Source organism: Scyliorhinus canicula, chromosome 15 (assembly GCF_902713615.1).
Source record: "Scyliorhinus canicula chromosome 15, sScyCan1.1, whole genome shotgun sequence".
In the NCBI taxonomy this organism is placed as follows: domain Eukaryota; kingdom Metazoa; phylum Chordata; class Chondrichthyes; order Carcharhiniformes; family Scyliorhinidae; genus Scyliorhinus; species Scyliorhinus canicula.
This window is the reverse complement of record NC_052160.1, coordinates 69,514,058-69,541,315: the sequence shown is the minus strand read 5'-3', so window position 1 is coordinate 69,541,315 and position 27,258 is coordinate 69,514,058. Positions and strand designations below refer to the sequence as shown.

Here is a 27,258-nt window from a genome sequence, read left to right as displayed (position 1 = left end):
AAAATTCCTGTTTAATATTGAGGCAAACCAGATCTCAGGCAGCTGCTGCTGGGCTTCTTGCTGGAGGGGAATGAGAGGGCTGAACAGGTGCTGGAATGTGGCGACTAGGGGCTTTTCACAGTAACTTCATTTGAAGCCTACTTGTGACAATAAGCGATTTTCATTTCATTTCAATTCATTTCATTTCCAATAGAAACGGGAAGTGTTGGAAATACTCAGCACATCTGGCAATATCTTTGTCAGAACAAGTGCAGATCATGGATCTGAAACGTTGACCCGAATTCTCCGGCCATTGGGATTCTATTTTCCTGCCGCCGGCACCCACCGTCCGCAGGTTTCCTGGCAGCGCGGGGTGGCTTCAATGGAAAATCCCATTGGACAAGCGGTGGGAGTAGAGAATCCCACCGCTAGCTAACGGCAGGCTGGGGGATCGAAGAATCCCGCCTGATGGCTCTGTTTATCTCTCACAGGCAGTTGCTGTCAGAGCTGCTGAGTATTTTCAGTATTTCTAGTTTATATTTCAGCATCTGTCACACTTTTCTCTCCTACTATCTGCTCCATGGCTGGGCACTTGCCAGCGCGGTCCTGTTCAATTTAAAATGACAAGAAATATTTTGCACTCGGTGCAAAGTGTGATTTCTCTGTTATCAAAGCCCACTTGTATAGATAGAAATAACAAATTGTTGAAGGTGAATAGGTTGCTGCTAATTTCCTGGAAGGTTCTGCTATATTTAAACTTGGATCTGAAACCAGGGGTGCGATCTTACCAAAAGTGAACAAAGTCCCTGAGCAGGCGGGTTTAGCCGCATGTTTCCCTGCACTCTCAGTACTGAGAAACACGTGGGAACGCGAGGCCGCACATCGTCATGTTTTTTACAATGGGGAGCTCTGTTTGCTGGAACTTCCCGTTGTAGCGAGAGATCAGGACGCCAGTTTTAAATGGTGCCCCGATCTCAGAGGCCCACAAAAAAATCCCCGACTTCCCCCCAGCCCGGACGCAACATGGGAGGGTTCCCCGCACCTCCCTCCCGCACCCACCAGCACCCACGGTAGGCAGGTCCGGCCCAATCTCGCGTGCAGAAAAAATACCAGCCTTGCACCTTGACAGCTGGGAGTCTCCGATCCTCTTGCAGACATCCACGAGTGCCATTCTGTCTGGTCCCCGTTTGTGGGACCAGTACCAAATTGCACTTGTCCAAGCTCTCCGCAGCGAAGGGATTGAATCCCAAGGCCTAAGGTACCTCGGGAATCTACACATCAGAGTGAGGCTTACTGTCCCGCTCTAATATACAGGTTTGCTAAAAACTGATCCCGCCCATTGTGGGCGAGATTCTCCTTGCAATGTCTCGCGAGTTTGCGTTGAATTTCGCGAGGCGTTGTGAGTTGGGTGGATCCTGGGAGCAGGTTCCCTCGGCCGTCAACGACCATGCTGCGCCACGGCGAGCTGCTTTTCCGGCGCAGCGTGGCCAGAACATCGTGCCCCAGGTGTTATGCACCAACAGAATGTACATGGGATTGTTACATAGAAACATAGAAAAGGAGCAGTAGGAGGAGGCCATTTTGCACTTTGGCTGATCATCCAACTCAATAGCCTGCCTCGTCTGCCTCTCATATTCTTTGATCCCCTTCACCCCGAGTGCGAGAGCTAACTACTTCTTGAAAACATACACTGCTGGATTCTCCGTTGATGAGATCCTCTGCTTCACCGGCAGCGCACCCACCCCTGCAGGTTTCCTGATGGCATGGGGTGGCTACAGTGGGAAACCCCATTGGTCGGCTGCGGCAACAGAGAATCCCGCTTCCGGCGAGAGTGCACCGCAAAAAAACAGGGCTGTTGCTGTGGAGAATCCCGTGCACAATGTTTTGGCCTCAACTACTTTCTGTGGTAGTGAATGCCACAGGCTCACCACTCTCTGGGTGAAGACATTTCTCCTTTTCTCAGTCCTAAAATGTTTATCCTGTATCCTCAGACTGTAACCTCTGGCTCCCCAGCATCAGGAACATCCTTCCTGCATCTACCCTGTTTAGTCCTGTTTGAATTTTATAGGTTTATATAGGATCCCCGCTCATTCTTCTGAACTCTGGCAAATACAATCCTAACCATCTCAATCTCTCCTCATCCATCAGACCCGCCATCCCAGGAATCAGCCTGGTAAACCTTCTTTGGACTCCCTCTATAGCAAGAACATCCTTCCTCAGATAAGGAAACCAAAATTGCCCCAGATGTGGCCTCACCTAATGCCTATATAATTGCAGCAAGCCATCCTGCTCCTGTACTTGAATCTTCTCGCTATAAAAGCCAGCATACCATTTGCCTTATTACCACTGTTTGAAGTGATTGTGAATTCAAGCCTTTTCGATGTTGCTGTTTGGATATTGCATATGGCCAGGTTCAAAGAGGCTGAGCTAGTTGCACAATATGAATGACAGTTGTGTGTAATTGTCTGACAAAGCCATGGATGTAAAATATATCATACTGAAACCTTAGCTTTCGATTGTCTTTATAAATAGAAGCAAAGAGTACAAAAGCCAAGACGCTTTTCTCAAGATATATGAAACAGATTGACCCCACCGTTGCTATGGTTCTTAATTCTGGTCACTTGAATAATGTCAGTGAGGGGGGTGCGGTTAAACAGGATTATTGGGGGATAGGGTGTGGATATCAGGGGCCCAGAAACAGGAGAAGCACCAGGGCCTGTAATTTCCCTTCTTGGTTCTGTGGCTGATCTCAGACACAACTGCACAAAGCTCACTGTTGCTTGCCACCTTTAAATGAATGGGAACCGAGTGTCACAGGTTTCTCTGGCACAACTTTCTACAATATCACAAAGGTAGGATGTCATTATGAAAAGTTTGAATATTATGAGTATTCATGGCATGCAAATATATTACAAATAGAAACTTGCCATGGGACAATGTGAGGACTGATCTGGCATAAATACCAGGAAATAAATCTCTAAATTTGCACTTTACACCTTCTCTCTGTCACTGGCCATCATAGTGTCTGTTTGGATACGGTTCAAAAATAAGAACCACAAATAACCATTCCAAACTGAAGCAGCCCATGCCCAAATGCAGCAAGTCTGGGATAATATCCAGACTCGGAGTGACAAGTGGCAAGTAACATTCACGCCACGCACGTGCTAGGCAATGACCATCTCCAACAAGAGAGAATCTAATCATTACCCCATGACATTCGATGGCATTACCATTACTGAATCCTCCACTATCAACATCCTGAGGTTTACCATTGACCAGGAACTGAAGTAGACCTAGCCATATATATGCTGTGGACAAAGCATCCTGCATGATTGGCACCCCTTCCACAATCATTCACTCCCTCCACCACTGACGTACAGTAGCAGCTGTGTACCATCTATGAAATGGACTGCAAGAACCCAACAAGGCTTCTTTTGCAGCACCTTCCAAACCCATGACCACTGATGTAGAATCCGCATAAGGCAGTACGCATAAACGGCATGCAGAAAATACTGAACATAGGTTTATTATCATTACAACACGTCTCCACTTCCCTAAGGGTCTCCTTCCCCAGTTGTATGGAAGTATGGACTCTGCTTGTTAAAGGGAGAGCCCCGTCCCATTACCAGGGAAGTTTGTATTCTGTGGAGGTCTTGGGAAATCAGATGTTCCTTTTCCCTTGACCTCCATGCAGGTTATAATAGCCACCATCTAAAAGGTCAAGAGCAGTGGATACTTGGGAACATGAAAGTTCTCCCCCAAGTCACTCACCATCAAAACCAAATTATACATTCCAAATGCATAAATTAAATCACTCCACATTGCTTACCCCCTTGACGCCGGTTTTCTGCCTGCCTTTGCCTGATTGTGAAGCCACCTTGTTCACTCATGTCCTTCAGGGAAGGAAATCTGAACATTCCTTACCGGGCCTGGCCTACATATGACTCCAGACCCACTGCTATGTGGTTGCGCCCTGAAATGGCTGAGCAAACCACCAAGTTCAAGGGAAATTAGGAACGGGCAATAAATGCTGGCCCAGCCAATGACGGCCCACATCCCTGTAACGGATAAAATAAACTCATTCCTAGTCTTCCTATTCCAGGTTGCTCTCTTCATCACTTAGATGTCCACTGGCATTGTAGCATCCTGATCTCCAATGGTGCTCCAGCACTTTGCCAACAACTTGCTATCTCAGTGGAAAGGAAGTCCTCACTATTTAAGCATAGCCTCTAATCCTACGCTACTCCCTCCACACTTGTACCTGTTATGGGTCAGGTAGGGGATATGATGATGAAGAATTTGAGTAATAGGCTATGTACAATCCCATGAGTAATAATAATTAACACTGCAATGAACTTTATGAAAATCCCCTCGTCGCCACACTCCGGCGCCTGTTCGGGTACTCTGAGGGAGAATTCAGAATGTCCAATTCACCTTACAGCACGTCTTTCGGGACTTGTGAGAGGACTTAAGGGCAGCACGGTAGCATTGTGGATAGCACAATCGCTTCACAGCTCCAGGGTCCCAGGTTCAATACCGGCTTGGGTCACTGACTGTGCGGAGTCTGCACATCCTCCCCGTGTGTGCGTGGGTTTCCACCGGGTGCTCCGGTTTCCTCCCACAGTCCAAAGATGTGCAAGTTAGGTGGATTGGACATGATAAATTGCCCTTAGTGTCCAAAATTGCCCTTAGTGTTGGGCTGGGGTTGCTGGGTTATGGGGATAGGGTGGAGGTGTTAACCTTGGGTAGGGTGCTCTTTCCAGGAGCCGGTGCAGACTCGATGGGCCGAATGGCCTCCTTCTGCACTGTAAGTTCTATGATCTATGAAACTGGAGCACCCGGAGGAAACCCACACAGACATGGGGAGAACGTGCAGACTCCGCACAGACAGTGAACCAAGATGGGAATCGAATCTGGAACCCTGGCGCTCTGACGCAACAGTGCTAACCACTGTGCCACCGTCTCGCCATAATCCTCATTTTTACTGTAGTTCCAAAAATCAAGTCAGGTATCCTATCAAGAGGATAACGGTGTGTCATGTTCACCATAATGACATCCTGTGACATAAGCGACATAATGTATTTTCATAAAATTTAATTATTTTGTGTGTTTCTTTACAATTACCAAATAGGTTTCACAAAGTCTCCTTCAATAAAAATATTTGTAAAATCAATAGAAGTACAGACAACATAGACGGAAGCCAAAATAAGTAAAATACTGTGGATGCGGGCATCTTTAGATTTACTTTACATAGATTGATTTGCTACTCCTCCTTTTAAAAGAGATGTTCTGATGCTAAGACTCCATGTGACATGGTTTCAGTGATGTATGTTTTAATCCAGAGATAAATCGTTTGTTTTCTGGGTGTTTGGTTCTGCTCAATAAAAACAACAGTTCCACTCAGAATAAAATCTGAAATCTCCCCAAGGGAGCAAAGGAAATATTGCATTGAAAGCAGTGTTCTGTACTCAGCATGCTTGGCTTGTCCATTGTCTCGCAGTTATCCAGTTCTGCCTTAATGTCAAACAGTGGAAGGTAAAAGCCCTGTTAAACTGTCACTCACATTTTTCCATTGTATTTCGATTATTCCCGAATACGCAGCAATTGAGAGCAGCCTGCGTTTTGCTATTACTGAACATTCTGGCCCAGATGTTTCATGAACACCAGCTGGTGGGTAGCATGAGGGAGATGCTGTTCCCTCGAGGGGGCAGAAAGCCCTCCAGGAATAGCCTTCACTTCCAGTAGGAAGGGGTGGCTGAGGAAGTCAATGCCAGTACCATAGCTGTGCAATCCAGTGCAATGGCAACTCAGATGGATGGGATTTTGGCTTTGGAGCCTATGTGGACTGGGGTTTCCAGAGCATCTCATCACTCCTGCAAACTGTTTTTGTAGACAAAGTCCCAGGAGAGTGACACTGGCTCTTTGGTTTAGCCACCTGCTGTCCTTTTCCATCACCTGCTTCTCCAGAGCCTTTGTTAGTGATACACAGTCTGCTAGGACAGACCGTGCTGACTCATGCTGAGGTGCTGCAGGCTGCAGACAGGCCCTCAAGGCCCAAAGCTGCTTGAGGGCAGTCACTATGGCTGAGTGTCCGCAATGGGAGCTCAGTAACCTTCCATCTCCCAAGTTTTATCAATTGAGGAATCACTTCTTGGGAGCACTAGGATAAGACAATAAGCACAGAGTATTAGGAGAATGGTGTCTGTTAACTATTATGGAATGAACTGAATGTCACCATAGTCGCAGACGACCATAGGCTTCTCTCCCCTTTGATGGAGAGAGGTCACTGGTGGTGATTTAACCTGGGGATCACCACACCCTAAGCCGGTACAGGAATTGAACTAATTCTCTTGGCGTTGCTCCCCATGAGCCAGCCAACCAGCTAACTGAGATTACCAACCTTCCTATTAGAAGGTAATTGAGTGATTTGCCACATTATTTTATTATTTCTGAATGACTGTGATAGGGTGGTGGTGGCAAGGGCTTTGAAATGAAATGAAAATCGCTTATTGTCACGAGTAGGCTTCAATGAAGTTACTGTGAAAAGCCCCTAGTCGCCACATTCCGGCGCCTGTCCGGGGAGGCTGGTACGGGAATCGAACCGTGCTGCTGGCCTGCTTGGTCTGCTTTAAAAGCCAGTGATTTAGCTGAGTGAGCTAAACCAGCCCCTTGCCTTTGGCGAGGTTTACTGGATTGTTGCGTTGCTATGTTAGAGATGTGAGGGATGGTTCACGTGAAGTGCTTTTGATGAGCTCCACTTTGAGAGTGCTGACAACTGGGACACTGCTGGTCAATACTGATCCTGTAAAACCTGCACTGGCAGCATTCCTTCTACCCAGCTGATTCACCAGGCTGAAGATGTTGTGAGGCTTGCAGCAGATGATCAGAAATCTGGATACATCATCAGGCCTGCATTGCAAAGCTCCTCCTGAACACCCCAAGCATTGCTTGAGCATGATATTATGTCTGCTCGATGACGCTCCTGGTGGTAGTGTCATGTGAGAGTACCTTTAAGAAATAGATGTTTAAGCGATGTACCTTTAAGAAAATAGTGATGTCAGAGAGTGGGTGGACCTGAGCTCAGTTAGGCCATTTTGAGGTTAGTTCTGAGTTTTAGTTTCAGTTTGAAGAAAGCTTGTGTGTGACTGTGAGCTGCATTGCTGGTGATCTCTGCCATGAAGGGCTATCTCTTAATCCTTTGGTGAAATCGGAATTGTAAAAAGGTCTCAGTATTGAATATAAATCTAATGTGCTTCTGTTTGAAGGATTTGTTAAGTCTTTTGGATGTGTAAAGGAACAGTTTGCAGGATTGGGTAGTATTGTGTTATTTTAGGGGTTATCTTTGAAGTAAGGAGTGTTAAGAGATCCAATGTTTATTTAAAAGGTTAATTTGAGTTCATGGAATAAACATTGTTTTGTTTTAAAAACCACGTGTCCATAATTGTAATACTGCACCTGGGGAACAAGCCGTGTGCTTCAAAAGCAACAATCCATTAAAGGTGGGGGTTGGTTGAACTCCATGATACATTTTGGGGTTCTGAAAACAGGTCTCCCATAACAGTAGCATGTAGCTGTTTCCATGTTTCTGACAGGAATCATCATCCAAGGGTAAAAAGTGGTACCCCTTGTTTCCCAGTAACCAACTTGTAACTTTACTTGTGACTAGTTGGAACAAAGGTTGGCACAGAGGACAAGTGAATGTAACTGGGCACAGACCTGAATGGTGTGTTGCCCACGGTCATGAGCCAACTGGATGTTGAGGGAATGGAATCCCGCCTCATTGACAAAGATGCTGGTTTGGTGATGGGGAGCACACAACATAGTGTGAGCGCAGTCTTTGAGACCTGTGACCCTCGGGAAGCCTGCCGTGCAATTGAAGCTCAGCACTCCTGCTTTATTCTTAATGTAGATTGAGAGCCTTGGGGCGGGATTTACCGGCTGTTTACGCCGGCAGGAAATTCCGGTCTCATGTCGGCGCATGGGTTTCGTGGTGACGAAGCGAGACCAGTAGATCCCATTGGTCGGGTGCCTCCGCCAGCGAAAAACAAGCGAAGGGCTGGTGGGAAAATTCCGCCCTTGTTGACTTCCCTGATACAGGAAACTGGAAATGTCACTCGTGTTAGCTGCTGCAGCCTGAAAGAAGCCTATAACAGTTAAGGGCTCTGGTGAATTTGACAGACGCGGGTAGCTCTGTCTATGCTCTGATACGAGGTTTAAAGCAGCTGATGGCTTAGCTGGTTTACAGCCTCCTTTTTTATACACAAGTGGCTTAGACATTCATGTTGGGAAGCTTCATCCCTGAAGACCCATTATGGGTGTGACCACCTCTCCAACCTCCCCTTCCTGGTCTACCAGGAGCTGTTTCTGCTCAGTCCTGTCTTCATTCCTATTCCAGTCCACAAGGCCACCCATGATGTCAGCATCATTGTTTCAAAGATAGCACCATGGACCCAAGTTCAATTCCGGCCTCGGGTGACTGTGTAGAATTTTCACTTTCTTCCCGTGTCTGTGTGGGTTTCCACCGGGTGCCCCGTTTCCTTCCATAGTCCAAAGATGTACAGGTTAGGTGGATTGGCCATGCTAAATAGCCCATTAGTGTCCAAAAGTGGAATAGGGCAGTGGTGTGGGCCTGGATGGGGTTCTTCTTTGGAGGTTTGGTACAGACTCAATAGGCTGAATGGCCTCTTTCTGTACTATAGGGATTCTATGAAAACAGGGCAGCTCCAACAAAACCTTCCTCACTGCATTCATAACAACCAAATAACAGGTCAGGAAACTCGCAGCAGTTAACATGCAGCCTGAGTTGACCGAGTAGCGATGAACATCTGTATGCTGGATATAAATATAACTGTAAATACCGCTGTTGAAGCACCACAAGTTGCTGTGCAAATTTTTCACATGATAATTTTGGTGCATGGCCACTTTAATAGCTGGCTCACGGTTTTAAATATTGAATATGCTTGGGCAATGTACTTCCTGGACTTAAGAAATGGGCGGGTGGGCTGCTTTATGCCACCATTTGTCACTTTTATATTAGGCTTCAGCAGTTGGTCAGCAAAACATGCTAGTGTGTGCGGAGATTGCAGGGCAACACCACACTATTGTAGAATATTACTAATAATCCCGATGGCAGCCACTTGTGCATGCAGCAATCCCAATAAACCACTGTGATGTCAGTGGGCAATTCTGACATTGGGCAATAGCATAAAATGGATGATATCACTTCATCTGCTTGTTGTACAAGTCTCTGGATTTCCATTCACTCCAATGGAGTCATGTATAGCAGATGACTATGTTGATATTATCCAATGTACAGCAGCACCCAGAGTCAAAATTCACCAGACGGAGCCTCTTCCACATCTACAGAATAGTAAAAAACCTTGTTCTGACAAAAGACACACAACTGTCAAATTCAGAACCATAGGTGGCAAACAGCAAGGGAGCTTTTCAGCCAATAGTCAATGAGATCTTGTGCACTTGTGGAATCCATTAGTGTTCCATCTGTGTCCTCTATGTGTAAAACATTCATTTACCAGCAAATTGATCTGCTTCTCGATACTGAAGTGAATGTGTTTAAAGGATGGCTGTCAACAATCAGTGCCCCCCCCCCCCCCCCACAAGCTGCTGTGGGTTCTTGTTCCTCCCCCACAATGCAGACATTCAGACTATTGAACAAAATCAAAGCTTGCTTCAACTTTTACAAAATTATATTCAGAGTTGTTTTATATGTCTCAGCTATGGATATTATTCAACATGGGGCACACCTCAACCAATGTAACTCCCTGTAACAGTGTGCACTCATATCCATTAAGAAGAATATTTAAAAATATGTTGTATTGAACGTACAGGTACTGCTATTGAGAAGCTGAAGTTTACACTTTGCAGTAATTTCTACACGGCATCCACACAGCAGCAGTTCAAGGACTGAACTGCTGACAGCCGAATATCCTCCAAGTACCTGCTTATTAAGCTGCACTCCCTCCACCCTTTTCTGTTTGGACCCTTTCAATGATCATTGCGTAATATATATCCTGATTTCATACCAGGAGAATAAGTTGAATTGTTTGAACTAATGGGGCTGCGCTTGAGAAAATACATATTTCATCATTTCACTTCACCATGGTGATTTGGAACTCTTTCACAATGTCCAACTCATGCACATTTAAAAAGCAACTAAACAACACACTAGTTTTGGATCCTCAGATAGGTTTAAGGCTGCATATTTTCCCGAAGCATGGCATAAATATTTTTTTATTTCCTTCCAACATCATTCTGTATGTGACACTATTAACTATGCAAAAGAGGAACAATATCTAATTCGGCTCATGATGGTCTTATAAATATATTTATTTTCAAACAGTTCAGGTGTGTCAAACTGCAGATAATGCTTTGCATATTAAAATGTTGCTCTGCTATTAGCATACTACAGGTTATCACAGACAAATAAGCTCTTTTAAAAAGATCAAATCACAGGAAAATAAGCAAGCGGCTTACCTCCAAAAATGCTGTTCTCTCTCTCTCTCTCTTGCTCTGCAGTTTACGTTCAATAGTGTGATGTGCTCAGTGGCTTTTCACTTCGATCTCCCCAACTGAAAATGAAAACAATTAAATTTTGTGTAAGGTATTTATTGTCTGGGAGTTGGGCCCTGGGGCTGCACTGATCGAGCTGATCTTCCCCTTTCCCTAAATGGTATAGTCATGTGCTTTGTGCCTGGAAGCTATTTCTCTCTCAGCTACAAAACCTTTATAAATACAGCATTCACTCTTTTGATGTAGTTATTAGCACAAGGCATGAGCGCACTTTCCTCATTTTGTTTGGAAAGAGCATGTCAAACTTGCATGGGAATGAGAACTACTTGCTGCTTTTCTTTCATTTTTACCCAACTGATGTGCTAAATAACAGGGAGAGCTTTCACTGGCAGAAAATACATAATCCTCAGGACAACATTTCAGATTTTTCTCTTGGGGCGGGGAGTAATATATCCTTTCATCGGCCGTCCCTGCCGTTTTCCACCTCCTTTATCTTTGGGAATGTCAAAATTGTGGAATGAGGAAAAGATTCAGCACCAGGCTCGAAGAACATGACTTGATTATCAAGCTGTTTGCATAAAATTACTGGCTGCATTCAGCCAAAAATCTGGGTTTTCACTGCCCATTGAATAACCCAATTGTTTGGTCGAGAGGCATTAAAGTTTTCAATGCGTAACCAGCAGACTAAAGCAATATTTATTTATAGAGCTTCACCAAAACATATCCACGATTGGAGAAAATCTGGTGTTTCCCAGTTTCACTCAGGGCATTGGAACCCACGATATCAGGCAAATGTTTTCGTGAATCGTTGTAAAACCATTTTTTAGTTCATTAATGATAGCATCCTTTTAACAAATTTTGCAGGTGCTACATAATGCAATCAGTGGCAGCAATGTTTCATACAGATTAAAATTGAATCACCCGGTTCTTATTTATTGGTCTACATTCACTTAATAACATGATGAGCATCATCCAAAAGAATACAATTTTCAAATAATAGACCATGTTTTATGTTATAGAGTTTATTCAAGAAAGGGCTACATTCAGACTTGTTTGCAAATATATAAAACGTTAACTTGAGGTTTTTATTCACACGGTTATAAAGTCATTATAGACAATTCATGTACTCTAATTGATTATATAAAAAAAAGACAGCTCAGAAAAGAAAAAGATCAATTCATTTTTATATTATTTTTGACTTATTGTGTCGACGCCAAAACATACAGCATCGGTTAAAAAATTAGACAATGTTACTCATGCTGAAAGGGTTTCTAAACCTTGGAATGATTGTAACTATATATTTATTACGTATTGTCAATGCTTTGTTCATTGAACAATAACTGAGAGACTTACCACAATGTCTAGGTTTTCAGCAACACTTCAGCTGTCACGTTTCGGTCGGTCGAAATACAAGGTACGAAGGTCGGGCCTCCAACTTTTAAGTTCAGCACAGTGAGATGTGAGTGCAGTTGTGCTGCAAGTCCACAGGCGGTGTATCTAGCCCGGCCTTGTGAGCGTTGAGTGCTGCCACTCAAGGCCTCCAGGCAGCTCAGGGTGCTCTGCCTTTCCTCCGGTCCACTGCAAGGCTTCTTGAGGGCTCATCACTAAATGTCAGGGTCCATGTGGTCTTCATGAAGGCTTTCAGATACAATCAGACCTCTTGTCATGTACATGACTGTAAATCAGCCTTGACAGCCTCCTCCAACGTTCCAACCATCTGTACCAAATTTGTCAGCAGGCGGAATTGTGAGAGAAATACAAGGGAAAAGTGAGATGGAAAATTCCTTATTTATTTAAGTTCACTGTGTTTTTGTTGCAGCCAATGACCTGAGTGTGCAATCTACATTTTCACCGATAAAGTTTTTTTTTTAATATTCAAATCGAATTCACATCTGTCTGCCTTGAACTGAGTTAAAAGAACCCTTGAGCATTAAGCGCAGGGAAATCAAATGTTCCTTGTCAGTAGCACCAGCTGTCATTTAACAAGGTACACGGGATTTACTCTTTCAAAATCCTAACCAAAAAAAGTCAAACGGCAAAATATTACAACACGACGGCTTAACAATTCTGCATCTAATTCTCTTTTATTCCAAATAATACATTGCACTTTACAATTATTATGGGCTGGTTTAAAAGGTTCATCCAGCTCTAGGTACAGTTCAGTTCATCTACTCACAATGAACCTATCCTTCATTAGACTAGTACTGAAATACTGCTTCCTTTTGTCTCACTCATTAACAGCCGAGCAAAAGCAGATGATTGCACATATACATCAGAGGAGCCACAGATTGGCGATGGGTCTGCTTCTGTCTTTGATTTTTTGGCTATTGATAGCGAATGAGTGAAGGACTCTTTGGGAAGTTGCTATGTTTGGAACTTGCTTTCCCCTCTCTCCCCGGCAGCCCAATGCCTGTTGATGGGGCAAAGGTGCATTCAATGAACTCTGAAGAAACAACTGTGGTGTCATGAAACGCGCCAGGTTTTGAACATTTTGCCATAAAAATTCACGTTGGGAGGTAACCCAAAATGGGTCATCCATTTAAAAATCCCGTGGAATATAATGCAGATTACTATCACCTGTCTTCTGATGATTCCTTCCTTTCCATTTTAGCTTTTCCATGTTACATGGAATCACCACAATGTTGGGTGACAATCCTTCATATCAACCATCATTTTGGAATTTAGTGAATAGTTTTACAATCGGATGGCCTCTCCTGCTGCTAACCGTCCCCATTTAAGATCTTAAAACAGTAAGAAATAGGAACAGGAGTAGGCCATTCAGCCCTTTGAGCCTGCTCCACCATTTAATAAGATCATGGCTGTTCTAACACTCCCAAAGTCCACTTTCCTGCCTTCTCTCTGTAACCCTAAATTCCCCAAATCTATCCGGGCTGGAGACTAGCACCGATACACACTGGCTTCCTGCACCAGGGGTTGGATTCTATGCTCTGTGGCACCACCCAATATGAATTTTAACCCCATGTCATATTTCCTTTTACTGTATTTATTCATTCACGTGATGTGGGCTTAACGGGCTAGACCAGCATTTGTTGCCCATCCCTTATTGCCCTTCAGAAGATAGAGGTGAGCTGTCTTCCTGAAATGTGGTGTAGGTACATCCACTGTGCTGTCAGGGAGGGAGTTCCAGGAGTTTGACCCAGCGACGGTGAAGGAACGGCGATATAGTATCAAGGCAGGATGGTAAGTGACTTGGAGGGGAACATCCAGGTGGTGAGTTTCTCAAGGATCTGCTGCCTTTGTCCTTCTAGATGGTAGTGGTCGTGTGTTTAGAAGGTGCCGTCTGAGGAGACTTAGTGAGTTCCTGCTCTGCATCTGTGTGTTGGAGGTGAAGAAAGTGAATGATTTTGGAAGGGGTGTCAATCAGGCGGGCTGCTTTGTCCTGGATGGTGTCGAGCTTCTTGAGTGTTGTTGGAGCTGCACTCATCCAGACAAGTGGAAATTATTCTCACACTCCTGACTTGTGCCCTGTAAATGGTGGACAGGCTTTGGGAGGTGAGTTACTCACCACAGGATTCCTAGCCTCTGACCTGCTTTTGTAGCCACAGCATATGGCTAGTCCAGTTCAGTTTTGTGAGGTAACCTCACAAGCACAATCTGGAAATCACAGCGAGTAAGATTAGCAGATACCAAAATCATGATGGTTTTCTCTGCGTTATCTTAACCATTTAACTCAATAATTTTAAATATTTCTGTCAAGACACAGAAGAACGCATTAAATGTTCATTTCAGGGACGGGATTCTCCGATAAATGGCGCGATGGCCGGGACCCGGCGCCAAAATCGGCGCGGATCACTCCGGTGTCGGGCTTCCCCAAACATGGCGAATTCTCCAGGCCCGAATGGGCTTGCAGCGGCGTGACGCCATTCGCAACGACGTCACGCGCTGTGGATGCAGCGCGTCACTTGACGGCAGGCGGCGTAATTAACGCCGCTCGGCGACACAGCACAAAAGACGGCCTCCCCCCCCCGGAAGATCTCCACACATGGCCGTCCGCCGCGCAGCCCCATGGTTCCAGGAGCGCGACATTGAGGCGCTCCTGGACGCTGTTCAAGAGAGGAGGATGGCCCTGTACCCCGGACACGGCCGCATGTTCGCCCCACGACACAGCTGGCGCCTGGCTGTGACACCGAGGACAGGCATCCAGTGACACAAGAAGGTCAATGAGCTCGTCAGGGCAGCCAGGGTGAGTCCCTCCCCCCGATGAGCGGCACACTCCCACGTGCAACTAATCCTAATCCTAACCCTAACCTGAACCCTAACCCTACCCCTGACCCTGACTCTACCCCTGACCCTGACTCTACCCTAACCCTAACCCTGACCCTGACTCTACCCTAACCCTGACCTTAACCCTAACCCTAACCCTAATGTGTTGCGACCTCTTCCAATATATGCGCAACCGCTGTCGTGCAGTCATATACCTGTCTAACACTGTTGCCCTTACCCCGCCACCCACCTGCCCGCCCCCCACAGGAGAAGCATGCACACAACAACAGGGAGCATCAGAGGACTGGAGGGGGCACAGCTGATGAGAGACCACTCTCCGTCCATGAGGAAAGGGCCCTGGAACTGGCAGGCGGACCTGAGGACCGGGAGGTTGCCAATACAGAGGTCGGTGCCCGCCAGCAAGTGAGCCACCCACAGCCCTACCTCTCCCCCATATCCCCCTCCCCCATATCCCCTCCCCCATATCCCCCCCCATATCCCCCTCCCCATATCCCCCCTCCCCCATATCCCCCGATCACCGCCCGTGTGTCTAACCATGCATGCTGTATTGTGTATTGCAGGACCAAACATCGAGGCACCCGTCTCCATGGATGCTGACTGCCCGCAGGATGCCCCAGGGCGGCCATGAGAGAGGGAGAGACCTGGTCCCTCTGGCGTGTGACGCCCGCAGGCCCCCCCCAGGGCGGCCACGAGAGAGGGAGAGACCTGGTCCCTCTGGCGTGTGACGCCCGCAGGCACCCCCCAGGGCGGCCATGAGAGAGGGAGAGACCTGGTCCCTCTGGCGTGCGACGCTCGCATGCCCCCCCAGGGCGGCCACGGGAGAGGGAGAGACCCGGTCCCTCTGGCGTGCGACGCTCGCATGCCCCCCCAGGGCGGCCACGGGAGAGGGAGAGACATGGAGCATCACGGAGACGACACCCGCGTCTCGTGCGGATGCGGCGACGCAGGCGTGTGACACCCAGCGACGAGGGGAGCAGCCACAGGAGCCCGTCGCAGCCGAGCCAGGACACACCTACCCAGCACACCCCTACCCAGGACATCCCTACCCAGGATAGCCCTACCCAGGATTGCCCTACCCAGGATAGCCCTACCCAGGATAGCCCTACCCAGGACACTGCCACACATGAGATTGGACGACAGGACAGTGACACAGAGCGGACGGGTAGAGACGAGGCGCCACCCCAGGGGACCATGGACTCGGAGTCTGACGATGCACATGACACAACGCCACTGCTTTCTCCAACACCCACCACCATCGCAGAGACACTCACCTCGGTTGGGCACATTAGTGATGAGGCTTCTGGTACACTCACTGGTGCGCACAACACAGCCGTACCAGTACAACAGGTGGAGGTAGGAGCAGCTGAGGGGCCGGGAGGTCGGAGGGCATCCTGGCGCAAGCGAACATCTGCCGCCCAAACGGGTCCCGGGTTCCTGCAGTTACCACGCTCACCCATAGACCCAATGCAGCCACCAAACCTGGGGTGAAGGAAGAGGATGATGGCTGGCTTGCGGCGGCTGCAGACGCAGGTGGAGGAGTCCAGGAGCTGGGAGTGGTGCCGGTCATGCATGCCACCCAGGCCGAAAACGCACAGGTGCTGTCCGCGGTGGAGGCAATGGGTACGACAGTGTCACACGTGGGGAGCAGGATGCGCGACCTGGGGCTTTCCGTGCAAGAGGCGCCCGTGGCCCAGGACATGGCTTCCCTCGCACAGGAAGCCATGAGCCAGAGCCAGTGGCAGATGGCAGAGGCGCTCAACGCTGTGGCCCAGTCTCAGCAGGCCATGGCGCAGTCCCAGCAGGCCATGGTGCAGTCCCAGCAGGCCATGGCCCGGTCCCAGCAAGCCATGGCCCGGTCTCAGCAGGCCATGGCGCAGTGCCAGCAGTCCATGGCGCAGTCCCAGCAGGCCATGTCCCAGTCTCAGCAGGCAATGGCACAGTCCCAGCAGGCCATGGCGCAGTCCCAGCAGGCAATGGCCCAGTCTCAGCAGGCCATGGCGCAGTCCCGGCAGGCCATGGCGCAGTCTCAGCAGGCCATGGCGCAGTCTCAGCAGGCCATGGCCCAGTCCCAGCAGGCCATGGCCTGGTCTCAGCAGGCCATGGCGCAGTCCCAGCAGGCCATGGCGCAGTCCCAGCAGGCCATGGCGCAGTCCCAGCAGGCCATGGCCCTGTCCCAGCAGGCCATGGCGCAGTCTCAGCAGGCCATGTCCCAGTCCCAGCAGGCCATGGCGCAGTCCCAGCAGGCCATGGCGCAGTCCCAGCAGGCCATGGCACAGTCCCAACAGGCCATGGCGCAGTCCCAACAGGCCATGTCCCAGTCTCAACAGGCCATGTCCCAGTCTCAGCAGGCCATGGCGCAGTCCCAGCAGGCCATGGCGCAGTCCCAGCAGGTCATGGCCCAGTCTCAGCAGGCAATGGCCCAGTCTCAGCAGGCCATGGCGCAGTCTCAGCAGGCCATGGCCCAGTCCCGGCAGGCCATGGCGCAGTCTCAGCAGGCCATGGCCCAGTCTCAGCAGGCGCAGTCCCGGCAGGCCGTGGCCCAGTCTCAGCAGGCCATGGCCCAGTCTCAGCAGGCGCAGTCCCGGCAGGCCATGGCGCAGTCTCAGCAGGCCATGGCCCAGTCTCTGCAGGCCATGGCCCAGTCTCAGCAGGCCATGGCCCAGTCTCAGCAGGCCATGGCTGAGGGCATCGGCGCCATTGCCCAGGTGCTGGCCGGCGTCACCCAGACACAGACAGGGATGGCCAACTCCCTGAGCTCCACGGCTGCAAACCTGCAGACACTTGTCGATACCAGCACGGGCCTCCAGGACTGGCAGCGCCAGGTGTCGGGGGGGTGTCGAATGGTCGGTCCATTCGCACCCCTGACCCATGTAGAGGCCCGGGGGCCATCGGGAACCCCGAGGAAGGAGGAGGTGCTGGGGCCCGCCCCGGGTCCCCCTGTAGGGTAGGCCCCAGAACCCCGCAACACCTCGGACTTCCCCCACCCCCCTTCTGTCCCAGGTGCATCTGGTGGGCAGCGGGCAGGACAGGCTGGCAGCTCGCCATCCCAGTCGCCCGAGCTGCAGCCTGGCCCGTCTCGGCCGGGCCGCCCCAGGAAACGGCCGCCAAAGAGATCCCGAGTCACAGGGCAGGAATCACAGGAGTCCACCTCCAGTCCTGCTGTACCGTCTGGGGAACCACCTAGGCGTAGTCAAAGGGCCCGTAAGGCCAAACAATTAGGCACTGAGTAATTTGGCACGGACGAGTTTTAGGGGCTAGGGCACGTGTACGGACAGTTTGTAATTAAAATCACATTCACACCTACAGAAGCTGCCTTTGTGTTCTGTCCGAAGCTTGCGGGGGTGTGATGTACGTTGAGCGCCAGTGTGTGTGTGAGGGGGGGGTCTCACGTTGGCCCCAGGTGAGTGTGCCCCCCTCCTCCACCTGGCCCGCCCTCTCCATCCCCCCGGGCAGAGGACGGGACCGTGCGCTGCAGTGTCACGGCCGCATGCAGGGATGGTCCGGGTGGATGGTGGTACTGTGGCCATGGGTCAGACATTGTCCAACGATGTGGAGCCCAGAGCTCATCGCAGAGCGGGTCGTCATCATCCTCCATGGCCTGCAATAGACACGCTTCCACCGGCGACCATGTGAGCCCGGCCCGTTGTGCCGCAGGTGGATGTGCAATGGAGGGGTGGTGTGCACGCGGGTGGGGTGGGTGGGGGGGGTTAGGGTGTTGGTGCTGGGTGGGTGAGGGGGGGTGTGAGGGTGGTCGGATGTTGCCATGGTGTGCGGTATGTGGCCATACTCGCCGATTCGTCCACCCCCTAGTGAGTGAACCAGGTGGCTATCAGCCTGTCCCATGCTCGTTGGCCCAGCCGGTAACGGTGGGCAGCCACCCGCCCATGTCCAGCCCGTCTGCCCTGACCATTGCCCCCATCTCCCTCATCTGGGGAGGTCTGCGCCTCTTCCTCCTGCTCCTCCACTCCGCCCTCCTCTGGCTGCGGCACATCGCCCCTCTGCTGGGCGATGTTGTGCAGGACACAGCAGACCACAATGATGTGGCCAACCCTATCTGGCGGGTACCGGAGGGCCCCCCTCAGAGATGTCCAGGCACCTGAAACGCATCTTCAGCAGCCCAAAGCACCTCTTGATCACACCCCTGGTCGCTGGGGGCATCATTGTAGCTGTTCTCCGCGTCAGTCTGTGGCCTCCGTATAGGCATCATCAGCCATGACCGCAACGGGTAACCCCTGTCGTCCAGCAACCAGCCCCCCAGCCGGGGGTGGCGTCCCTCGAACATGCCGGGGATGTAAGACTGCGACAACACGTATGAGTCGTGATCACTGCCCGGGTACCGGGTGCAGACGTGCAGGATCATCATGCGGTGGTTGCAGACCATGGAATAGGTCCCCTTCCTATTGGTGAACATAGCCCTGTTGTCTGCAGGTGGCCGCACGGCGACGTGCATCCCATCGATCGCCCCCTGGACCATGGGAAAACCGGCCACGGCAGAGAAGCCCACGGCCCGGGCATCCTGGCTTGCCCGGTCCACAGGGAACCAGATGTAGCGGTCCGCAATTGCATAAAGGGCGTCTGTCACTGCCCGGATGCACCAGTGCACCGATGCCTGCGAGATGCCGGACAGGTACCCACTCAGCGCCTGGAGTGACCCCGTGGCATAAAAGTTCAGGGCCACAGTAACCTTGGCGGACACGGGGAGAGGGTGCCCTCCCCCAGTGCCACACGGTGCCAGGTGTGCCAGCAGGTTGCAGATGTATCCCACGATTTCACGGCTGATCCCGAGTCTCCTCCTGCATTCCCGGTCCGTGAGGTCCTGATATGACGAACGGGGTCGGTACACACGGGGCCTCCTCGGGCGTCTCCGTCGCTGTGGCGCCACAACGTCCTCCACCCTCTCCCCGCGCAGGGCTGGTTTGGCTGGTTAAGCTCACCGGGCTAAATCGCTGGCTTTTAAAGCAGAACAAGCAGGCCAGAAGCACGGTTCGATTCCCGTACCAGCCTCCCCGGACAGGTGCCGGATTGTGGCGACTAGGGGGTTTTCACAGTAACTTCATTGAAGCCTACTCGTGACAATAAGCGATTTTCATTTCATTTCATTTCATTTCATTTCCTCCTCTTCATGCTCCCCCTCCTCCTCCTCCTCCTCGTCCTGTCGGGCGGGTGGCCCTCCAGTCTGGGGGCTCCGCCTGCCCCTCTGCAGCAGCCTGCGCCGCTTCTCTGTCACGCTCCTCCTCCTCCAGGGCAGTATGTAGAATAGCGGCTACCGCCACGGTGGCCAACATCGCTGGCTGATCAGAAAACATGACGGGGGGGGGGGGAAACGACAACATGTCATCATTGCCCGTACACCCCCCACCCGCCGCGCCCCCCCCCCCCCCCCCCCCCCCCCGCCCCCCCCCCCCCCCCGGCAGCCAGGTGCCATGGGCTGCATGGGCGCAACTGTGGGAGGATGACACCTGGCCAGGCAGACAACCTCTCTTTCCCCCCCTCCTCCCCGGCACTCCCCCCCCCCCCAACCGGCATTCGCACTCCCCCCCCCTCCCCGGCACTCTTCCCCCCCCCCTCCCCGGCACTCTCCCCCACTCCCCTCCCCGGCACTCTCCCCCACTCCCCTCCCCGGCACTCGCACTCTCCCCCCCCCCCCCCCCCCGGCACTCTCCCACCCCCCTCCCCGGCACTCTCCCCCACCCCCCTCCCCGGCACTCTCCCCCCCCCCCCCTCCCCGGCACTCTCCCCCACCCCCCTCCCCGGCACTCTCCCCCACTCCCCTCCCCGGCACTCGCACTCTCCCCCCCCCTCCCCCCCCCGGCACTCTCCCACCCCCCTCCCCGGCACTCGCACTCTCCCCCCCCTCCCCGCACTCTCCCTCACCCCCCTCCCCGGCACTCGCACTCTCCCCCCCCTCCCCGGCACTCTCCACCCCCTCTCCCTGGCACTCTCCTCCCCCCATCCCCGACACTCGCACTCTTCCCCCGACATTCCAGGCACTCTCCTCCTTCCTCCCCGTCACTCTCCCCCACTCCCCTCCTCGGTACTCTCCCCCCACATCCCCGGCACTCTCCTCCCCCCCTCCCTGACACTCGCACTCTTCCCCCCACCTCCCCGACACTCTCCTCCCCCCTCCCCGTCACTCTCCCCCCACATGCCTGGCACTCTCCTCCCCCCCTCCCCGACACTCGCACTCTTCCCCCCCCCCCCTCCCCGGCACTCTACTCCCTCTCCCCGTCACTCTCCCCCCACATCCCCGGCACTCTCCTCCCCCCTCCCCGGCACTCTCCCCCCCCCCCTCCCTGGCACTCTCCCCCTCTCCCCTCCTCGGCACTCTCTCCCACCCCCCTCCCCGGCACTCTCCCTCCCCCCCCTCCCCGGCACTCTCCCCCACTCCCCTCCTCGGCACTCTCCCCCACCCCCCTCCCCGGCTCTCTCCCCCCACCCTCCCCGGCACTCTCCCCCCCCCCCCCCCTCCTCGGCACTCTCCCCCACCCCCCTCCCCATAACTCTCCCCCACCCCCCTCCCCGGCACTCTCCCCCCCTCTCCCCGGCACTCTGCCCACCCCCCTCCTCGGCACTCTCCCCCACCCCCCTCCCCCCTCCCCGGCACTCTCCCCCCCCTCCCCGGCACTCTCCCCCCACATCCCCGGCACTCTTCCCCCCCCCCCCTCCCCGCCACTCGCACTGCTCTCGCCACCCTTCCCAACTCCCCCCCCCCCCACCCCGGCACTCTCCCCCCCCCTCCCCGGCACTCTCCCCCCCCCCTCCCTGGCACTCTCCCCCCCCTCTCCGGCACTCTCCCCCCACATCCCCGGCACTCTTCCCGCCCCCCCCCCCCCGACACTCGCACTGCCCACCCCTCCCACCCCCCCCCCCCAGTACTCGCTCTCGCCACCCTTCCCACCCCCCCCCCCCCCACCCTGGCACTCTCCCCCACCCCGGCACTCTCCCCCCCCCATCCCCGGCACTCTTCCCCCCCCCCCCTCCCCGGCACTCGCACTCTCCCCCCCCCTCCCCGGCACTCTCCCCCCCCCCCCCGGCACTTGTTCTCACCACCCCTCCCAACGCCCCCCCCCAACCCCCACCCCCCCCGGCACTCGCTATCGCCACCCCTCCCAACCTCCCCCCCGGCACTCGCTCTCATTACCCCTCCCAACGCCCCCCCTGGCACTCGCTCTCGCCACCCCTCCCAGCCCCCCATCACTCTCTCTCGCCACCCCTCCCAACCCCCATCACTCGCTCTCGCCACCCCTCCCCGGCACTCGCACTCATACGGCTCTTGCCACCCCCCCCGGCACTCGCTCTCGCCACGCCTCCTGACCCCCCCCCCCCAGGCACAGGCTCTCATTCTCACCACACCCCCCAATCCCCCCACCCCTCTGCCCCCTCTCCCCCCACCCACAGACTGCGGCCATGCTGTCTCTTCTCCTGTGGCCACTCCCCACGCCGGTGACCTACCTCCGCGCTGAACAGCGTCAACTGATTGACACCGTTAAATACCTGTCTTGATTTACGCCGACGTGTCCCATGGTCACGTCGGCGGGACTTCGGCCCATCTGGCTGGGAGAATACGGGCAGCACCGGGACCCATAGCCTCCCGCCGGCCCCCGCATTTTCCGAGGCGGGTGGTGGGATTGGCGCCACGCCGACCTTTTTGCGGGTCGGAGAATTCGGGACACGGCAGGGGCGGGATTGACGCCGGCCCCGGGCGATTCTCCGACCCGGCGAGGGGTCGGAGGATCCCGCCCCTGGTATCCGAAATCAGTGGTTATCAGACTACAGTAGTGGAGCAAATCTTTCTGGAGTGGGGAATCTCACTCTGTGCCCCGTTAATTAGACTTTTTTCTGTAGCTCTCCACTCACTTTTCCACAGCCACTTGGCAGACAACTGAGCAGACTGCAGCAAGGCGAGGGACCTTTGTGACCAATGGGCCCAACAGTGGACCTCCTTAACCAATGAGACTTAAGGAGTGAGGTAGAAAGAAAGGAAGGACTGAGGAGGAGGGTAAATTATTGCCAAATCAGGTACAAAAAACCTGATATAAAGAGGGAAAGGAAGATTGGAATAAGGGAGAGAGAGAAAATAGACTAAACGAAAAGTAGGAAAAAGCTAAATATCGACCATTTTTAAAATCCCAAAGAACATTTTTCCAACCAAAGAAACAGAGTTTAGGTTGCACAGTTTCTGGGACTGAGTAATTGATTGGGGAAGCATTAACAATTATCATATTTATTTGTTCAGTAGTACAGAACTCGAGAGTATTGCTGAAAAAAAGAGACATGCTGTCAAAGCTTTGCATCTTGCACTCATCAGAACAGTTCGAAAGAATACCAATTTGTAAAGCAGCGGTATATTGTTCCCTTTACTATCGGTATTCTTACAAATCTGTCCTGGTAAATTCAAGATTTTAAAAATCTCTTTTTTCACCAATTGTCACATTGTTAAAAAGTTGTTATTTACCAATCTTAACTTCCTGTGGCATGATTAATGGTTAGTGAAGATATTCTTTCAGCCCATTCTTTAAACTAAGACGGAGGTTAGGATGAGATGCAGTGTTTGCAAAACAAATGGTGGGGATCAACAACTCACATTGTGTCACTTAACGATCTAGTCTGTGTATTTGTTACAATAATAACAGTGTGTGGCATTAACACAACATTAAATTTCAAGCAGGATTTGGCCCATTGTAATTTTTCTCTGAAAATATTTCTTCAAAGTAAATTGATACCGCCTTCTTCAACTAGTTGTAAACCGATAATATATCTATATTTTGAAGTCCCAAATCTATTTAATTCAATATTTATCTTTCAGCTAAGCACATTGATTTGCACTGCAGGAAATAATCCCTTTCCCTGCCCCCGACACCATCCCCCCCCCCCTCCTCCATAATGTGGGGATAGCAGGCACAGAACTCAAACAATCCCTATTTTTGAAAGTTTATTGCAATATAATTGGGCATCTAAGCATAGATGTAGTTGGTGGTTGCAGAGTATGGAGTCTAATTGCCGCAGTATGAATATGTACTGGAAAATAAGCACTAAGTTCATTGATGTGTAGAGAAGTATGTGGAGGAACTCCCACTTAACCCGTGGCAGTTCAGCAAATAATCTTGACCCCAGTCCTGTTCCACTCTGACCATTTAAAATGCTACTCTAAATAATTCATCCACCCTCTACAACCAGCCAGTTTAAGTAGTACAGACAGTCTCGTTATCATCAATAAAAACACAGCAGGAGGTTTTCTCTCCTTGGTGGAGCGATCATAAAGAAAAATACTCCCTAACTTTGGCTGGGATTTGCCCCTTCCCCCACCCTACCACCTTTGGCTGGGATTCCCCCCCCCCCCCCCCCCCCCCCCCTCACCTGCTTCCCCAGGTGTATTTACTGGTGGCAGAGGTGTCTCACTATTGGCTGCCAGCGGATCTTCCAGCTCTGCCGACGTTTACGGCATTTTGCATGGCTTGCCCGTCCCGCTGCCGGAAGATTCCACCGCTGGAAGGCCGGAAAACCCTGCCCTATGTTTCTGCTGGAACTGTCCAGAGTTGATTCTGCCACTCCTGGAGCCTAGACTGGAACCTACTCTGTCTTCTTTCCTCTCTGAATCCGTGGCTGTGTATTCCAGCCATCATTTTCGCTCTAAGTTGCTTGCTGTAATTGGGTGGGGGCAAATCACAGAATGAGAATCACAGAATAATAGTGCATAAGAGCCCCATGGGCCCATCGAGCCTGCACCGACACATGGAAAACACCTGACCTGCCTAACCCCATTTGCCAGCACTTGAACCACAGCCTTGAATATTATAACATGCCAAATGCTCATCCAGGTATTTTTTAACGGTGAGGCAGGCCCCCACAACCCCCTCCCAGGCAGTGCATTCCAGACTGTCACCAGAATCTGGGTAAAATAGTCTTTCCTCAAATCCCCCCTAGACCTCCTGCCCCTCACATTGAATTTGTGTCCCTTCGTAACTGGCCCTTCAACTAAGGGGAACAGTTGCTCCCCATTCACCCTGTACATGCCTCTGCTTCAGCGAAAACAGCCCAAGCCTGTCTAACCTCTCTTCATATTTTAAATGTTCCATCCAGTCAACATCCTGATGAATCAGTGGTTAGCACAGCTCCAGGGTCCCAAGTTCAATTCCCGGCTTGGGTGACTCTGTGCGGAGTTCTGCACGTTCAGTGGTAGGATCCCACGGCCCCCACACAGGGGCAGCACGGTGGCACAGTGGTTAGCACCGCTGCCTCACAGCTCCAGGGTCCCGGTTTCAATTCTGGCTCTGGATGCCTGTCTGTGCGGCATCTGCACTTTCTCCTTGTGAGTGCGGGGGTTTCCTCCGGGTGCTCCAGCTTCCTCCCACAGTCCAAAGATATGCAGGTGAGGTGGATTGGCCATGCTAAGTTGTACCTTAGTGTCCAAAAAAAATTAGGTGGGGTGACGGGGATAGGATGGAGGCGTGGGCTTGGGTGGGGTGCTTTTTCCAAGGGCTGGTGCAGACTCAATGGGTCGAATGGCCTCCTTCTGCACTGTAAATTCTATGATTCTATGAATTGCCTCTGCATCCCCTCCAGTGCAATCATATCCTTCCAATAATGTGGCGACCAGAATTGCACAAAGTACTCCAGCTGTGGCCTCACCAAAGTTCTATGCAACTCCAACATGACCTCCCTGCTTTTGTAATCTATGCCTTGACTGATAAAGGCAAGTCCCATATGCCTTTTTCACCAGCCCATTAATCTGCCCTTCTGCCTCCAGAGATCTATGTACAAACGCACCAAGGTCCCTTTGTTCCTCAGAACTTCCCAGTGTCATGTCGTTCATTGAATACTTCCTTGTCAAATTACTCCTTCCAAAGTGTATCACCTCATATTTTTTAAATGATGCCACCTCTTCTCTGATGAGCACTGAGAGGGCTGGGTGAACAGAGGATGTGTGAAAATAGTCACACTTCATTCCTTTCTACTTTCGAATGTATTTAACAAAATATTTTTTTAGAGTCTTTCAAGGGATGTGGGTGTTGCTGCCAAGGGCAACATTTGTTGCACATCCCGAGTTGACCTTGAACTGAGTGGTTTGCTGGCAGCCATTTCAGGTCAGTTCAAGGTCAGCCATATTGCCGTGGACTCACATACAGGTCAGACCAGTTAAGGACGACAGATTCCCTTCCCTAAAGGGCATGAGTGACCAGATGGGTTTTTACAACAATCAACGATGGGCACCATTACTGAGGCTAGCTTTATATTCCAAATTTATTGAATGAATTTAAATTCTACAACCTGTCATGAACTCATGTCCTCAGAGAATTATCCTGGGCCTCAGGATTACCAGCCCAGTGACATTACTGTTATGACGAGTCTCCAACGAGGTTCGCCAATTTGTTATGATTCTCGAGGAGATACCCCAAAATTGTGTGAGGAGGGGTGAAGAGTCTGCCCTTCTTTATTCAGCCCCGTGGGGTCATCACAAGATGATTTTAAAAGGATCTCTTCCTTTGTGGAAACCTTTTCCCAGTCCAAATGTGATTATGTTTTAAAAGGAGCCAATTTAACCAGACCTTCTTGAGTTAAAGATAAAATTAATTAGTTAGCAAAATATGAGAAGAAAATAATAAAACATAACATACACTTGCAAAGATTAGAAATTAGATGCAAATCCGAAAATAAAAGTTAAAAAGATATACAAATCAGTCTTTGGCTTGTCCGTGAGGAGTAGATGGTGAAACGTAGCAGCCGTTAAGTTGGGTGATTCTGCTGGCACTGACTTCAGCAGCTGAGCAGTTGGTTTCGAGCTTCTTGGTTCTGCAGGTTAGCTGAAAGGGGTTGTCCTGTTTCCCGGGCTCACTGTGAGAGAAAGTGGTTTGTTAAGCTTGGATTTAATTGAAACAAATCCCTACACCAACTCGGACCCACCACAGCCCACCATAACATCCTCATAATTTACACCATCACACTGCTGCAATCCAGGAATAACAGCCACAAACAAAAACCTTTCCATAGAATCCAGAAGGGGGCCATTTGGTCCATTGAGTTGGCACCAATCTTCCGAAAGAGCACCCTACGTAGGCCCACACTCCGCCCTATCCACGTAACCCTACCTATCCTGCACATCTTTGGACTGTGGGAGGAAACCGGAACACCCGGAAGAAACCCACACAGAGAAAGGGAGAATGTGCAGACTCCGTACAGTCACCCAAGGTCAGACTCGCGTCTCTGACGCTGTGAGGCATTTTCCTCCCTTTTGACCAATTCCTTCTCACATTGGGAGATGTTTCTTGTGGGCCTCCTGGCCCCCTGCCATTGAGAAAAACTGCCTTCCTTCCTGCATCTCTTGCAGCATCTGAATCCCGGAGCCCTCACCTCACTGCTCTGCTTTCCATCACCATTAATCTTCAACAATGTCTTTTCTGCAGCTTTGACTTCTCCAGTTTGTCTTTACAAGGGACAGACTACGTTTAAGAGCTGGAGACTTTGAGAATCCTCTACTGACCTTGCACACTGGTAACTCCATGTAAA

The 27,258-nt window shown here is 51.4% G+C and overlaps 1 protein-coding gene across 1 annotated transcript in view; it reads right to left on the bottom strand.

Annotated features, from left to right (window-relative positions):
* Window positions 1-26,529, bottom strand: part of prr35 (proline rich 35) — a 99,489-nt gene extending 72,960 nt beyond the window's left edge. The window contains 3 exon segments of the mRNA XM_038820946.1: window positions 10,474-10,568; window positions 11,863-12,226; window positions 26,427-26,529. The gene's annotated coding sequence lies outside the window, so the exon portion shown is untranslated.
* Window positions 26,530-27,258: the final 729 nt, after the last annotated feature.